Genomic DNA, 12,500 nt, shown 5'->3' on the forward strand with positions numbered 1-12,500 from the left:
GAGCCACGGCCTCGGCCCGCATGCCATGCCATGCCACAGCCCGCATGTCTTGCCACGGCGTTGCCAAACATGCCATGCCACGGCCTCGGCCCGCATGACGTGCCACGGCCTCGGCCCGCATGCCGTGCCACGGCCTCGGCCCGCATGACATGCCACGGCCTCGGCCCGCATGCCTTGCCACGACGCCGCCCAACTTGCCATGCCACGGCCTCGGCCCGCATGCCATGCCACGGCCTCGGCCCGCATGACATGCCACGGCCTCGGCCCGCATGCCTTGCTACGGCGTCGCCCAACATGCCATGCCACGGCCTCGGCCCGCATGCCATGCCACGGCCTCGGCCCGCATGACATGCCACGGCCTCGGACCGCATGCCTTGCTACGGCGTCGCCCAACATGCCATGCCACGGCCTCGGCCCGCATGCCATGCCACGGCCTCGGCCCGCATGCCATGCCACGGCCTCGGCCCGCATGCCATGCCACGGCCTCGGCCCGCATGCCTTGCTGCGGCGTTGCCCAACATGCCATGCCACGGCCTCGGCCCGCATGCCTTGCCACCGCGTTGCCCAGCATGCCATGCCACCGCGTTGCCCGGCGTGCCATGCCTTAGCCTTGGCCAACATGTCGAGCCACGGCCTCGGCCCGCATGCCATGCCATGCCACGGCCCGCATGTCTTGCCACGGCGTGGCCAAACATGCCATGCCACGGCCTCGGCCCGCATGACGTGCCACGGCCTCGGCCCGCATGACATGCCACGGCCTCGGCCCGCATGCCTTGCTACGGCGTCGCCCAACATGCCTTGCCACGGCCTCGGCCCGCATGCCATGCCACGGCCTCGGCCCGCATGACATGCCACGGCCTCGGCCAGCATGCCTTGCCACGACGCCGCCCAACTTGCCATGCCACGGCCTCGGCCCGCATGCCATGCCACGGCCTCGGCCCGCATGACATGCCACGGCCTCGGCCCGCATGCCTTGCTACGGCGTCGCCCAACATGCCATGCCACGGCCTCGGCCCGCATGCCATGCCACGGCCTCGGCCCGCATGACATGCCACGGCCTCGGACCGCATGCCTTGCTACGGCGTCGCCCAACATGCCATGCCACGGCCTCGGCCCGCATGCCACGGCACGGCCTCGGCCCGCATGCCTTGCTACGGCGTCGCCCAACATGCCATGCCACGGCCTCGGCCCGCATGCCATGCCACGGCCTCGGCCCGCATGACATGCCACGGCCTCGGACCGCATGCCTTGCTACGGCGTCGCCCAACATGCCATGCCACGGCCTCGGCCCGCATGCCATGCCACGGCCTCGGCCCGCATGACATGCCACGGCCTCGGACCGCATGCCTTGCTACGGCGTCGCCCAACATGCCATGCCACGGCCTCGGCCCGCATGCCACGGCACGGCCTCGGCCCGCATGCCTTGCTACGGCGTCGCCCAACATGCCATGCCACGGCCTCGGCCCGCATGCCATGCCACGGCCTCGGCCCGCATGACATGCCACGGCCTCGGCCCGCATGCCTTGCGACGGCGTCGCCCAACATGCCTTGCCACGGCCTCGGCCCGCATGCCATGCCACGGCCTCGGCCCGCATGCCTTGCCACGACGTCGCCCAACTTGCCATGCCACGGCCTCGGCCCGCATGCCATGCCACGGCCTCGGCGCGCATGACATGCCACGGCCTCGGCCCGCATGCCATGCTACGGCGTCGCCCAACATGCCATGCCACGGCCTCGGCCCGCATGCCATGCCACGGCCTCGGCCCGCATGCCATGCCACGGCCTCGGCCCGCATGACAGGCCACGGCCTCGGACCGCATGCCTTGCTACGGCGTCGCCCAACATGCCATGCCACGGCCTCGGCCCGCATGCCATGCCACGGCCTCGGCCCGCATGCCACGGCACGGCCTCGGCCCGCATGCCTTGCTACGGCGTCGCCCAACATGCCATGCCACGGCCTCGGCCCGCATGCCATGCCACGGCCTCGGCCCGCATGACATGCCACGGCCTCGGACCGCATGCCTTGCTACGGCGTCGCCCAACATGCCATGCCACAGCCTCGGCCCGCATGCCGTGCCACGGCCTCGGCCTCGGCCCGCATGCCTTGCTACGACGTTGGCCAACATGCCATGCCACGGCCCCGGCCCGCATGCCATGCCACCGCGTTGCCCGGCGTGCCATGCCTTAGCCTTGGCCAACATGTCGTGCCACGGCCTCGGCCCGCATGCCATGCCATGCCACGGCCCTCATGTCTTGCCACGGCGTTGCCAAACATGCCATGCCACGGCCTCGGCCCGCATGCCTTGCTACGGCGTCGCCCAACATGCCATGACATGCCACGGCCTCGGCCCGCATGCCTTGCTACGGCGTCGCCCAACATGCCATGCCACGGCCTCGGCCCGCATGCCATGCCACGGCCTCGGCCCGCATGCCTTGCGACGGCGTCGCCCAACATGCCATGCCACGGCCTCTGCCCGCATGCCATGCCACGGCCTCGGCCCGCGTGACATGCCACGGCCTCGGCCCGCATGCCTTGCCACGACGTCGCCCAACTTGCCATGCCACGGCCTCGGCCCGCATGCCATGCCACGGCCTCGGCTCGCATGACATGCCACGGCCTCGGCCCGCATGCCTTGCTACGGCGTCGCCCAACATGCCATGCCACGGCCTCGGCCCGCATGCCATGCCATGGCCTCGGCCCGCATGACATGCCACGGCCTCGGACCGCATGCCTTGCTACGGCGTCGCCCAACATGCCATGCCACGGCCCCGGCCCGCATGCCTTGCCACCGCGTTGCCCGGCGTGCCATGCCACCGCGTTGCCCGGCGTGCCATGCCTTAGCCTTGGCCAACATGTCGTGCCACGGCCTCGGCCCGCATGCCATGCCATGCCACGGCCCGCATGTCTTGCCACGGCGTTGCCAAACATGCCATGCCACGGCCTCGGCCCGCATGCCTTGCCACGGCCTCGGCCAACATGCCATGCCACGGCCTCGGCCCGCATGCCATGCCACGGCCTCGGCCCGCATGACATGCCACGGCCTCGGCCCGCATGCCTTGCTACGGCGTCGCCCAACATGCCATGCCACGGCCTCGGCCCGCATGCCATGCCACGGCCTCGGCCCGCATGCCCTTCTACGGCGTTGCCCAACATGCCATGCCACGGCCTCGGCCCGCATGCCTTGCCACCGCGTTGCCCAGCATGCCATGCCACCGCGTTGCCCGGCGTGCCATGCCTTAGCCTTGGCCAACATGTCGTGCCACGGCCTCGGCCCGCATGCCATGCCACGGCCTCGGCCCGCATGTCTTGCCACGGCGTTGCCCAACATGCCATGCCACGGCCTCGGCCCCCATGCCTTGCCACCGCGCTGCCCAGCATGCCAATGCACCGCGTTGCCCGGCGTGCCATGCCTTAGCCTTGGCGAACATGCCACGCCACGGCCTCGGCCCGCATGGCTTGCCAGGGCGTTGCCCAACATGCCATGCCACGGCCTCGGCCCGCATGTCTTGCCACGGCGTTGCCCAACATGCCATGCCATGCCACGCCACGGCCTCGGCCCGCATGCCATGCCATGCCACGGCCTCGGCCCGCATGCCATGCCACGGCCTCGGCCAGCATGCCATGCCAAGGCCTCGGCCCGCATGCCTTGCCACGGCGTTGCCCAGCATGCCATGCCACCGCGTTGCCCAGCGGGCCGTGCCGCGGCCTCGGCCCGCATGCCTTGCGACTGCCTTGGCCAGCGTGCCATGCCACAGCGTGCCATGCCTTAGCCTTGGCCTACATGCCATGCCACTGCCTTGGCCAGCATGTCGTGCCACCGCCACGGCCAGCATGCCATGCCGGTCCGTTGCCCAGCATGCCACGGCCGTGGCGGCATGGCAAGCCACGGCCTCGGCCAGCATGCCATGCCACGGCCTCGGCCAGCATGCCATGGCACTGTCTTGGTCAGCATGCCATGCCATGGCACCGCCTTGTCCAGCACGCCGTGCCGCAGCGTTGGCCAGCATGCCTTGGCCGGCATGCCATGCCAATGCCTTGGGCCAACATGGCGTGCCACGGGCTGGGCCATGCCGGTCCGTTGCCCGGCATGCCACGGCCGTGGCGGCATGGCAAGCCACGGCCTCGGCCAGCATGCCATGCCCCGGCCTCGCCCAGCATGCCATGGCACGGTCTTGGTCAGCATGCCATGCCATGGCACCGCCTTGTGCAGCGTTGGCCAGCATGCCTTGGCCGGCATGCCATGCCAATGCCTTGGGCCAACATGGCGTGCCACGGGCTGGGCGAGCACGGCATGCCACGGGCTGGGCGAGCATGCCACGCCACGGCCTTGGCTAGCAGCAAGGCATGCCACGGCCTCGGCGAGCATGCCATGCCATGCCAAGGCCAAGGCCAAAGCCAAGGCCAAGGCAGTGGGCAAGGCCAAGTCCCTGTGCAAGGCATGGCCAAGGCCAAGGCAAAGGCCAAGGCCGCGGGCAAAGGCCAAGGCCAAGGCCAAGGCCATGGCGTGCCACCGCCTCGATCGATCTTTTTGAACATGATTCTTTTATAATCTTACCCAAACCGTGCAACACAATTAAAAATGCACTACAATCAATTTTAAATGTCATTCCCTATTTTTTTGCAATTTTTCTGGAGCTTTTCGAATTTTTAAAGCCCTTATTTGGCATAAAAAAATCAAAATAAAATAAAAAAAATGAAAAAAATAATTTAATAATTTCTATAATTACTAGTGAATCATCCTTTAATTATGGGAATTTTTCCATAATTTTTTGACTATTTTTATTAATTTTTATTATTTTTTAAGTATTAATATCGAAATAAATTAAAATAAAATATTTTCTGTAAAAAAATATTTTTTTTAATTTTTTTTATGGTGTATTAAATTATTTCCTACAACTTTCATGTTGAAAGTTTTGGCAAAAAACCATTAATTTTTAAAAAAACCCCATTATGACTCCTCGAACATGCTTGATGTTTCCTCCTGCCAGATTGAAAAGGGCTTAACAGGCTATTATAAGGGGGGGGCACCTCCCTTGCCCAGGGCAAGGCAGTGGCAGGTACGCCCCATGTTGGGCGCGGCCTGGGCTGCGGCCTTGGGTTACATGCACTGCGGCTCGACCGCGGCCTGGGCTGCGGCCTGGGGCGGCTCGGCCGCGGCCTTGGGCGGCCTGGACCGCGGCCTTGGGCGGCCTTGCGCGGCCTGGGCGCGGCCTTGGGCGGCCTGGGCGCGGCCTTGCGCGGCCTGGGCGCGGCCTTGGGCGGCCTGGGCGCGGCCTTGCGCGGCCTGGGCGCGGCCTTGGGCAGCATGGCGTGGCATGCGCGCGGGCGTGGGCGGCCTGGCATGCGCGCGGCATGGGCAGCACGGCATGGCATGCGCACGGCCTGGGCGGCCTGGCATGCAGCCGGCCTGGCATGCCCGCGGCGTGGGCAGCACGGCATGGCATGCGCACGGCCTGGGCCAGCAGCATGCCATGCCACGGCCAAGGCAGGCCAGCCAAAGCCAGCAGCATGCCATGCCAAGGCCTAGGCCAGCAGCATGCCATGCCACGGCCAAGGCAGGCCAGCCAAAGCCAGCAGCATGCCATGCCAAGGCCTAGGCCAGCAGCATGCCATGCCACGGCCAAGGCAGGCCAGCCAAAGCCAGCAGCATGCCATGCCAAGGCCAAGGCCAGCAGCATGCCATGCCACGGCCTAGGCCAGCAGCATGCCATGCCACGGCCAAGGCAGCCCAGCCAAAGCCAGCAGCATGCCATGCCAAGGCCTAGGCCAGCAGCATGCCATGCCACGGCCAAGGCAGCCCAGCCAAAGCCAGCAGCATGCCATGCCAAGGCCAAGGCCAGCAGCATGCCATGCCACGGCCAAGGCAGCCCAGCCAAAGCCAGCAGCATGCCATGCCAAGGCCAAGGCCAGCAGCATGCCATGCCACGGCCAAGGCAGCCCAGCCAAAGCCAGCAGCATGCCATGCCAAGGCCTAGGCCAGCAGCATGCCATGCCACGGCCAAGGCAGGCCAGCCAAAGCCAACAGCATGGCATGCCAAGGCCAAGGCCAGCAGCATGCCATGCCACGGCCAAGGCAGCCCAGCCAAAGCCAGCAGCATGCCATGCCAAGGCCTAGGCCAGCAGCATGCCATGCCACGGCCAAGGCAGGCCAGCCAAAGCGAGCAGCATGCCATGCCAAGGCCTAGGCCAGCAGCATGCCATGCCACGGCCAAGGCAGCCCAACCAAAGCCAGCAGCATGCCATGCCAAGGCTTAGGCCAGCAGCATGCCATGCCACGGCCAAGGCAGGCCAGCCAAAGCCAGCAGCATGCCATGCCAAGGCCTAGGCCACCAGCATGCCATGCCACGGCCAAGGCAGCCCAGCCAAAGCCAGCAGCATGCCATGCCAAGGCCAAGGCCAGCAGCATGCCATGCCACGGCCAAGGCAGCCCAGCCAAAGCCAGCAGCATGCCATGCCAAGGCCTAGGCCAGCAGCATGCCATGCCACGGCCAACGCAGGCCAGCCAAAGCCAGCAGCATGCCATGCCAAGGCCTAGGCCAGCAGCATGCCATGCCACGGCCATGGCAGCCCAGCCAAAGCCAGCAGCATGCCATATCAAGGCCAAGGGCAGCAGCATGCCATGCCACGGCCAAGGCAGCCCAGCCAAAGCCAGCAGCATGCCATGCCATGGCCTAGGCCAGCAGCATGCCATGCCACGGCCAAGGCAGGCCAGCCAAAGCCAGCAGCATGCCATGCCAAGGCCAAGGCCAGCAGCATGCCATGCCACGGCCAAGGCAGCCCAGCCAAAGCCAGCAGCATGCCATGCCAAGGCCTAGGCCAGCAGCATGCCATGCCACGGCCAAGGCAGCCCAGCCAAAGCCAGCAGCATGCCATATCAAGGCCAAGGCCAGCAGCATGCCATGCCACGGCCAAGGCAGCCCAGCCAAAGCCAGCAGCATGCCATGCCATGCCTAGGCCAGCAGCATGCCATGCCACGGCCAAGGCAGGCCAGCCAAAGCCAGCAGCATGCCATGCCAAGGCCTAGGCCAGCAGCATGCCATGCCACGGCCAAGGCAGGCCAGCCAAAGCCAGCAGCATGCCATGCCAAGGCCAAGGCCAGCAGCATGCCATGCCACGGCCAAGGCAGGCCTGCCAAAGCCAGCAGCATGCCATGCCAAGGCCAAGGCCAGCAGCATGCCATGCCAAGGCCAAGGCCAGCAGCATGCCATGCCACGGCCAAGGCTGCCAGCCAAAGCCAGCAGCATGCCATGCCAAGGCCTAGGCCAGCAGCATACCATGCCAAGGCCTAGGCCAGCAGCATGCCATGCCACGGCCAAGGCAGCCCAGCCAAAGCCAGCAGCATGCCATGCCAAGGCCTAGGCCAGCAGCATGCCATGCCACGGCCAAGGCAGCCCAGCCAAAGCCAGCAGCATGCCATGCCAAGGCCAAGGCCAGCAGCATGCCATGCCACGGCCAAGGCAGCCCAGCCAAAGCCAGCAGCATGCCATGCCAAGGCCAAGGCCAGCAGCATGCCATGCCACGGCCAAGGCAGCCCAGCCAAAGCCAGCAGCATGCCATGCCAAGGCCTAGGCCAGCAGCATGCCATGCCACGGCCAAGGCAGGCCAGCCAAAGCCAACAGCATGGCATGCCAAGGCCAAGGCCAGCAGCATGCCATGCCACGGCCAAGGCAGCCCAGCCAAAGCCAGCAGCATGCCATGCCAAGGCCTAGGCCAGCAGCATGCCATGCCACGGCCAAGGCAGGCCAGCCAAAGCGAGCAGCATGCCATGCCAAGGCCAAGGCCAGCAGCATGCCATGCCACGGCCAAGGCAGCCCAACCAAAGCCAGCAGCATGCCATGCCAAGGCTTAGGCCAGCAGCATGCCATGCCACGGCCAAGGCAGGCCAGCCAAAGCCAGCAGCATGCCATGCCAAGGCCTAGGCCACCAGCATGCCATGCCACGGCCAAGGCAGCCCAGCCAAAGCCAGCAGCATGCCATGCCAAGGCCAAGGCCAGCAGCATGCCATGCCACGGCCAAGGCAGCCCAGCCAAAGCCAGCAGCATGCCATGCGAAGGCCTAGGCCAGCAGCATGCCATGCGAAGGCCTAGGCCAGCAGCATGCCATGCCACGGCCAACGCAGGCCAGCCAAAGCCAGCAGCATGCCATGCCAAGGCCTAGGCCAGCAGCATGCCATGCCACGGCCAAGGCAGCCCAGCCAAAGCCAGCAGCATGCCATATCAAGGCCAAGGGCAGCAGCATGCCATGCCACGGCCAAGGCAGCCCAGCCAAAGCCAGCAGCATGCCATGCCATGGCCTAGGCCAGCAGCATGCCATGCCACGGCCAAGGCAGGCCAGCCAAAGCCAGCAGCATGCCATGCCAAGGCCAAGGCAGCCCAGCCAAAGCCAGCAGCATGCCATGCCAAGGCCTAGGCCAGCAGCATGCCATGCCACGGCCAAGGCAGCCCAGCCAAAGCCAGCAGCATGCCATATCAAGGCCAAGGCCAGCAGCATGCCATGCCACGGCCAAGGCAGCCCAGCCAAAGCCAGCAGCATGCCATGCCATGCCTAGGCCAGCAGCATGCCATGCCACGGCCAAGGCAGGCCAGCCAAAGCCAGCAGCATGCCATGCCAAGGCCTAGGCCAGCAGCATGCCATGCCACGGCCAAGGCAGGCCAGCCAAAGCCAGCAGCATGCCATGCCAAGGCCAAGGCCAGCAGCATGCCATGCCACGGCCAAGGCAGGCCAGCCAAAGCCAGCAGCATGCCATGCCAAGGCCAAGGCCAGCAGCATGCCATGCCACGGCCAAGGCTGCCAGCCAAAGCCAGCAGCATGCCATGCCAAGGCCTAGGCCAGCAGCATGCCATGCCACGGCCAAGGCAGCCCAGCCAAAGCCAGCAGCATGCCATGCCAAGGCCTAGGCCAGCAGCATGCCATGCCACGGCCAAGGCAGCCCAGCCAAAGCCAGCAGCATGCCATGCCACGGCCAAGGCAGCCCAGCCAAAGCCAGCAGCATGCCATGCCAAGGCCAAGGCCAAGGCCAGCAGCATGCCATGCCATGCCACGGCCAAGGCCAAGGCCGAGGCAGCCCATCCGAAGCCAGCAACATTCCATGGCAAGGCCAACGCAGCCCAGCCAAAGCCGGCGGCATGCCATGCCAAGGCCAAGGCCAGCCGCATGTCTTGCCACGGCCTTGTCCCGCAGCGTGGCGTGCCTTGGCCTTGGGCTAGAACATCGCATGCCACGCCCTTGGCAAGCAATCCTGTCCCTCGTGTAATTGCCATTTGGTTTGGCTTTGACTTACGTATATGTTGCCCTGCGAAATGCTTGTCCCTCGGGTAATAGCCGGTTTGGTTGCCTTTGACTTGCGAACACGTTGCTAGTGCTTTCCCCAGTGGAAGCTTGTTGGGAAAAGTATGTCCCTCGGAAGTTGCCTGTTGCGTTTGTTATTTGCATTCGAGCTATCCGATGCTTGCTGGGTTTCTCTAAGAGTTTTTGCACGTTCGTCGGGCTTTTTAATTATTTATTTACTCATAAAAATTATAATAAAATAAATTAAAAATAAAAAAATAATTAAAAAAATTACTATAATTACTAGTGCCTCATCTTATAATTGTTGGAATTTTTCTAGAATTTTTTGAGTATTTTTAGTAATTTTTATTATTTTTTAAGTATTAAAATTGAAATAAATTAAAATAAAATATTCCGGTGGCCAAATATTTTTTTATAATTTTTTTTATGGTGTATTAAATTATTTCATACAACTTTCATGTTGAAAGTTTTGGCAAAAAACCATTACTTTTTAAAAAAACCCCATTATGACTCCTCGAACATGCTTGATGTTTCCTCCTGCCAGATTGAAAAGGGCTTAACAGGCTATTATAAGGGGGGGGCACCTCCCTTAAGGCTGGCCAGCATGGCCAGGCCACAGGCCACGCCTATGCCTAGGCGGGCGCTTGGCACATGCCATCGCTTGGCTTGTGGCATTGGCTTGTGGCATCGAAACTACATAGCCAAGCACGGGATGCGTCGAGTGGCGGCCCGCGGCGGTGGCGGTGGCACGTTGGCCTAGGGCAGCATGCCATGCCACAGCCTTGGCCAGCAACATGGCATGCCAAAGCCTTGGCCAGCAGCATGCCATGCCCTGGCCTTGGCAAGCATGTCATGCCACGGCCTTGGCCAGCAGCATGCCATGCCACGACCTTGGCCAGCAGCATGCCATGCCCCGGCCTTGGCCAGCATGTCATGCCACGGCCTTGGCCAGCAGCATGCCATGCCACAGCCTTGGCCAGCAGCATGCCATGCCACAGCCTTGGCCAGCAACATGGCATGCCAAAGCCTTGGCCAGCAGCACGCCATGCCCCGGCCTTGGCAACCTTGCCAAGCCACGGCCATGGCCAGCAGCGTGCTATGCCCCGGCCTTGGCCAGCAGCGTGCCATGCCACGACCTTGGCCAGCAGCTTGCCATGCCCCGGCCTTGGCCAGCATGTCATGCCACGGCCTTGGCCAGCAGCATGCCATGCCACGGCCTTGGCCAGCAACATGGCATGCCGCGGCCTTGGCCGGCAGCATGGCAAGCCCAAGCCTTGGTCAGCAGCAGCATGCCATGCCAACGCCTTGGCCAGCAGCATGCCTTGCCACGGCCTCGGCCATCAGCATGCCTTGCCACGGCCTCGGCCATCAGCATGCCTTGCCACGGCCTCGGCCATCAGCATGCCTTGCCACGGCCTTGTCCAGCAGCATGGCATGCCCGGCCTTGGCCAGCAGCATGTCATGCCACGGCCTTGGCAAGCATGCCAAGCCACGGCCTTGGCAAGCATGCCATGTCCCTCGGGTAATTGTACAAGTTGCCTTGCGAAATGCATGTCCCTCGGTTAAATTGCCATTTGGTTGGCTTTGGCGTGCGAACGAGTTGCCTGTGCTTTCCTTGTGGAAGCTTGTTGCGAGAAGTATGTCCCTCGAAAGTTGCCTGTTGCGTTTGTTATTTGCATTCGCGCTAACCGGTGCTTGCTCGGCCTCTCTAAATGTTTTCGCGCGTTCGTCGGGCTTCTTGGTCCTTCGGGGGGTGATTCGTTTTGGGGGGCTGGTGCACAGTGTACGTCGTGGCGCGTGAGTTGTGTTCGGTTTGTGCGAGTTGGACGGATCCCTGCCTGTGCAGCGAACTCCACTGGTGCATTCCTCCATGTCCCTCGGGTTGTCTTCGACTCGCCTTCGGGTTGCTTGCGCTTCCCTAGTGGAAGGTGCCTTGCGAAAAGCGTGTCCCTCGGGTAATTGCCATTTGGTTGGCTTTGACGTTCGAACGAGTTGCCTATGCTTTCCTAGTGGAAGCTTGTTGCGAAAAGTATGTCCCTCGAAATTTGCCTGTTGCGTTTGTTATTTGCATTCGCGCTAACCGGTGCTTGCTCGGCCTCTCTAAATGTTTTCGCGCGTTCGTCGGGCTTCTTAGTCCTTCGGGGGGTGATTCGTTTTGGGGGGCTGGTGCACAGTGTACGTCGTGGCGCGTGAGTTGTGTTCGGTTTGTGCGAGTTGGACGGATCCCTGCCTGTGCAGCGAACTCCACTGGTGCATTCCTCCATGTCCCTCGGGTTGTCTTCGACTCGCCTTCGGGTTGCTTGCGCTTCCCTAGTGGAAGGTGCCTTGCGAAAAGCGTGTCCCTCGGGTAATTGCCATTTGGTTGGCTTTGACGTTCGAACGAGTTGCCTATGCTTTCCTAGTGGAAGCTTGTTGCGAAAAGTATGTCCCTCGAAAGTTGCCTGTTGCGTTTGTTATTTGCATTCGCGCTAACCGGTGCTTGCTCGGCCTCTCTAAATGTTTTCGCGCGTTCGTCGGGCTTCTTAGTCCTTCGGGGGGTGATTCGTTTTGGGGGGCTGGTGCACAGTGTACGTCGTGGCGCGTGAGTTGTGTTCGGTTTGTGCGAGTTGGACGGATCCCTGCCTGTGCAGCGAACTCCACTGGTGCATTCCTCCATGTCCCTCGGGTTGTCTTCGACTCGCCTTCGGGTTGCCTGCGCTTCCCTAGTGGAAGGTGCCTTGCGAAAAGCGTGTCCCTCGGGTAATTGCCATTTGGTTGGCTTTGACGTTCGAACGAGTTGCCTATGCTTTCCTAGTGGAAGCTTGTTGCGAAAAGTATGTCCCTCGAAAGTTGCCTGTTGCGCTTGTTACTTTCATTCGCGCTAACCGGTGCTTGCTCGGCCTCTCTAAATGTTTTCGCGCGTTCGTCGGGCTTCTTAGTCCTTCGGGGGGTGATTCGTTTTGGGGGGCTGGTGCACAGTGTACGTCGTGGCGCGTGAGTTGTGTTCGGTTTGTGCGAGTTGGACGGATCCCTGCCTGTGCAGCGAACTCCACTGGTGCATTCCTCCATGTCCCTCGGGTGATCGCCTTTAGGTTGTCTTCGACTCGCCTTCGGGTTGTCTGCGCTTCCCTAGTGGAAGGTGCCTTGCGAAAAGCATGTCCCTCGGGTAATTGCCATTTGGTTGGCTTTGACGTTCGAACGAGTTGCCTGTGCTTTCCTAGTGGAAGCTTGT

Source organism: Camellia sinensis, unplaced genomic scaffold, assembly GCF_055761805.1.
Source record: "Camellia sinensis isolate YWXY unplaced genomic scaffold, ASM5576180v1 Unanchor4, whole genome shotgun sequence".
Classification (NCBI taxonomy): Eukaryota; Viridiplantae; Streptophyta; class Magnoliopsida; order Ericales; family Theaceae; genus Camellia; species Camellia sinensis.